Source organism: Dysidea avara, chromosome 5, assembly GCF_963678975.1.
Source record: "Dysidea avara chromosome 5, odDysAvar1.4, whole genome shotgun sequence".
NCBI classification, from domain to species: Eukaryota; Metazoa; Porifera; class Demospongiae; order Dictyoceratida; family Dysideidae; genus Dysidea; species Dysidea avara.
The window spans coordinates 8,665,892-8,671,429 of NC_089276.1; positions in this window are offsets into that span (position 1 = coordinate 8,665,892).

A 5,538-nucleotide genomic window follows, 5' to 3' on the forward strand; every position below is an offset into this window, starting at 1 on the left:
AAATTTTTTTACCAATGCAAAGTTTATACGTTGACCAAATTGAGGGTCTGCGTCTGACTCAACTGATTCACAAATACTTTTCAAGTATGGGTGGTACAGCATTTGCAGGTTGACTATCTGGTTGGATGGAGGAAACTGTTTCAGAAGACTCTGAATGTTTTTCTACATGTCATAAGTAATGCTCCAGCATAGTTAATGCTACAGTATACCATGCTTCAATCATAAGAGTAGTTTAATTACATGCAACACAACTTACTCCGAAGATATTTTGAACAGTCAGGCCATCCATGAACTGTAATGGAGGTCATAGTCATGCACACTACTTTTTATTGATCTGATGTGATGTTAAGTCAGAGATAATTCATGTAATGTTCAACTACATGTGTTAAGCATGTCGAGCTAGGGAGTCTGGGGGAATGCTCCCCTCAAGGAAATTTTACTTTGAAATGGAATGTGGGGCAAGGTTTTTTTTTTATTGTGACAACTAATGCATAATCAATTAGCTCAATGTAATGCCATGTAGTTGAAAAGTAATGTAAAGACAATTGACATAAATGTAAATGATCAAGCAGTGTAATGGGAATAGTGGCTATAATCTGTATTGAATTCTCTATTAGAGTATATTAAGATGACTGCTCTATTAGAGTATCTTGATCTTTTACAAATTCAAACCACACAAAATAGAATCTATGGCTGTAGTACTTATCAGGGCTGGAGCCTATGGTACCTTGATGGTGCTGGACCACTTTTCAGCTACTGGGGTACAGCAATGCTGTCTAGTAACGTTTGAGTAGAAAATCTGTAGTGCCAAAAGTCAGGCCTTCTCAGCCTGCTGTTAAGCATTTTTACCAAGGCAGCTACTTCAGTTGCCTCAATGGTAGCTACGCCACTGCCTATTTACCTTTATAAAATACCATTTTAAAAATTTATCTAGTATAATGTGTATGTCAACTCCCTCTTTGTACACGCACAAGCACACACAAATACTCACGCATACAGCTTCTACACACACACACTGTATACACCCAACACAAAGTGTTACAGCTAGCAGCATTGTTTGTTCATCTTCAGGAAGGATTGTCCTTGACCTGTTGAGAATACATTGCCATCAACTAAGGGATTAAGAGAAATTGTAAGTCTTTTGAAGACACTTTAAGGAACACGTTCGTGCTACAATATCCTTTGCATGCTTATGCACACAACCATTACACATGCATGCAAACATGTGTCCTTGAAAGTAAGTAATGTTCAGTCGTGCACATATTAACTATGCAATGGAAACACTTTCTTACATAAATCATATACACTAGCCTTTAGCTGAATGTCATGAACCACGATAGTGGGTTCATAATAGGTATCGTGGTGAAATTTTCAAAGATACTTAGATACTTATATGTGACTGAATTTGAGAAAACCATCAATCTACGCACAAGAATAGATTGTGAGATACACGGTTTTAAAGATTTTAATCGAGTATAGCTCGGGAAGGCCAAAAGTTACGAGTTTTAATTTTTTACAGTGAATGCAGCCACCTATCACTACTGGACAATGATCCATGCTATTACCATGAAATTCCCATGATCCTATGAACTACGCATGAAAGCTGCAGTTGGTTGTTTTTTTCATGGGTAATGAAATACCCATGAAATGCTGGAGTAAAATAATGTACCCACGAACAACCCATGAACGAGTGAGTTTTCATGGGTTTGTATACCATGAAAATCTGTGAATCACAGCCATGAAAAACCTGTTGAAAACGTATGAATAATATTCATTGGCTTTCCACAGGTTTTCCATAGGTGAGATTTCACAGGCTTTTCATGGGTTGTGCATGCATACAAACCCATGAAAACTCACTTGTTCATGGGTTGTTCGTGGGTACATTATTTTGCTCCGTGCATTTCATAGGTATTTCATTACCCGTGAAAAATACCAAGTACAACTTCCATGGGTATTTCATGAGGATCATGGGATTTCCATGGTAACAGCATGGATTTATTGTCCAGTAGTGTATGCTATTTAACACACTTTAGTCAGCAGTAGGCTAGCTATTGACATAACCATGATTTTGAGCAACTTTTTTCACCATGGTATCTATATCACACGTACATTACCTAGGGTGGTGGTGGCGGTGGTGGGAGGGCAATTCATATATGAAGAGAAAATGGCCAAGCGGGTTATATGAAGTGTCCAGCCTTATTATAGGGCCACCATTTCCACCAGCACCGCTCATTGCCACCAGCACCACTCAAAGTGAAGGAAATATACTTAGAAAATGTCTGGACAGCTTCTCAAGACAGTCCACGTCTGTAGCTTCATGCTCCAGCTGCCCAGTGCCATTCCAAGGTGCCAGTGTGCTCCCAGTAGCTCACACACGCCCGTACAATTCCACTCGAGAAAAGCAGCCTTGGCAAAGTATTGGCTTGGCTGTGGTGCAAAAGTGTAGTGTATTGATGTGGCTATCCATTTATGGTGAAAAGTCAACTTCAAGGTTGTGTGCGTAGATCGACGTTTTTGTAAAATTTCGTCACATATACTTATAGAGATACTTAGATGCTGAGATACTTAAATTTTATGGTGGAGTGTTTTGGACTACAGTGGAACCTGTCTTAACAACTACCTCTATGGTAAGACCACCTCTCTAAAATGGTCAACTTTAGATTTACCTACTGAAGAAGGTATAAACTAATTCACCCATCTAAAGCATGATAATAGCCTAAGCGACCAGGACAATGATGAAGGTGTTGGTTGTGTGACAATGTCATAGATAGTTTGACCTTGTTTCGATTTTAATTTACAACTCAATATTTTTTAATAGTTTCCATGAAGCTTTAGCTTTAAAATTCCTCGTATGTATTTATGTACTTGTAGTACTTGTATGTATGTTTTTTTTTGTTTTTTTTTTAATTTATAGGATTTACTTGGTGAAGTTGGAGAGAGTGGCATAGACCCGGCCCTAATGTATGTCTCCAGTAATTTCACTATGTCATTAATCCTGTTTTAGTCATACTCAGGGTAAGGATGGCAACATTGGACCAACTGGTGCTACTTGAGCACAAGTGAGTCATCTTTTATTGTTTGTATAGTGTGTGTCATGTTGCCTTTGTCTCTGATTCTTTCATTAAAAGCAAAATTATTTGTAATTTCACACCATTAGGGAAGCCCATTATCATTTGGTCGGAAATGCTGTAAACATTGTTTATGAAACAATTCACGGCAGGGAACAGAGGGCTCCCAGGCCCAGCTGGCTTGCCTGGAGGGAAGGGAGCATCAGGACTCACTGGAACTGCCAGCTACCCCTCTGGAACCTGGTGATGATAGAGATGACGTTGAAGATGGAGATCAAGGAGAACTTGTGAGTGTCTGGTTTTTTATTGGTGTATGTTACATCGTGGAGACTTAGCTTACATACATTGATTTATTATTGTGTGCGTGTTGTGTGTGTATGTGTGTGTGTTTGTGTGTTTGTATGTTTGTGTGTGTGTGTGTGTGTTTTGAAGTGTTCACTCAGTCATTTGTGTGTACCATTCGTATCTGTGTATATGCACACCTACAAATGTAAATACACACTTAATAATAAATAAATAAACCCCACTCTTAATAAACACCTCTGTGGTGGTTAACACGCCAGTTAAAGTTGTGAATGTTGAATGTGCTGTACATGTATATAGTGGTTTTACAAAATTTAGTTATTTCTGTGTAACCAGACCCTAGTCTGGGTTTTGGTAGCATACAATAGAATTAAATCTGCACTCTTTTCCCCGTGCTGCAAGAGGTATGATACAGTTCCAATAGACAAGTTGTGATATCACCCTGTAGGAATGTGAGGTGTCGATAAGGTGGTAAAAATTTTGATCAGTTTTCATTCTTCTGCACTTTCCAGTCAATACCTCAGTCCCATTGTGTTATACGTCCCACCATGCTTGCTTCACACACTATGACAGTACATCTCTATGTCTAATGGCCATGTAATTTTACAAGCAATTAGTATTCATAGGCTATGATCTACATGTCAATTGAAAAAGTGCCCCAACGTCTTTTAAGTTCTCCCCCCCCTCCTCCTGCCTTGACAGACCTGTTTTGCCTCACCTGAAATTATTTTCTAGAAACATTCCTGCCAATAGTTGCTTTGATAATTGATTGAAAATTGAACAATCATTCATTCAATCATGTTTTGACAAGATTTTAAAAATTCTGGCAAAAAAAGGCAGATTGGTCCAAACCGTAAGAATCCCCCCTGGTCATGCCATTGATCATGTGATCATTTTTAAAGAAGGTCTTATTTATATTTGTAGTTGTTACTTGATGCTTTATACACAGGGTAGATGATCAACTATCACGCGCCATTGTTGGTTGACGGCAAACAAGATCTTTGGCATAATCTGGACAAATTTCGCCGATCTTCTGAAATAGGTAGTATTGACGATCTGTACTTAATCCATCTGGTACAACCCGAGATGGCAGACTATGGGGCGAGGGATGCCACAACGAATCCTTCACCAACACAATTTGGCACCCATTGCCAGAATTGGAGCTCTTCACAAATACTGTGCCAGGTGAGGTAGCTTTAATATGAAAATGCTGCATTTGGGTAATCCCTTTTAAAGCAGTTTTCTTTGTGTGCTCCTCAAAGAACTCACTCCAATTGTAGGTTGGAACAAAGTAATCCCCTTCAAGAGTGCCTACTAGTTGTGGAACATTGACAAATGAAGAGGTGCTGATCACATTGGCAATGTCATTCAGACTGCCAACCTTTGTGCGGCGAAAGGTCTGCTTTGCAAGTCAAGTCCAAAGCACCAATCAGATGCGAACTTTGTATGACCCACTGGTAAGAATGATATTTTTATCTCCCGATGTAAGCCAGTGAGTACACGCCACATTAGGTATCCCATCGTGTATCTGTATTTTGTCCACAGCAATTATCTGCGTGCAAGTGGACCGATGTCTCCCCTAATCCATGGTTGGCAAAAAAAGTGATGATTGATTAGCACCTTTTCCTACGTTGAAGAATTCATCTATCAAATATGTCACCAGTAGAGTATGGGAGGTATTGGTTTGCTTTTGAAAACAGCTACAGTGCTTACTTGCCGTGGTATAGCCTCACAGCATACACCAAAGATGGCACATTTGCGTGGCGTAAGGAAGTACACAGGTCCTGGCTGGAAAGGGTCGCTTGGATAATGCACCTATTGGAAACGAACATGTGTATGTAAGTTACAGTGAACATTTTTACCTGCTACGCCATGTCAAAGCTGTAGTGCCTTTTCACTTCTGTACTCAGTTGGAGGGTTCCGTCTACTTCAAACTGGTCTTTCAAGTTTTGTTGAGTTGTCTTGCATATGGTCCGATATGCAGTCCTCTCCTCACTGATGATTTTAAGATGGTCCCTAGCCAAGCGTATCACCTGAAGAAGGTACAAAAATACAGTGACGTTTAAATCCAGTGTATAACATACTGTACGGTGGATGTGGTTTAATGTCATCTCTTGTTTTTTTTGTTTTTGTTTTTTAATTCTGGTCTTCAGAATGGAACAAAATA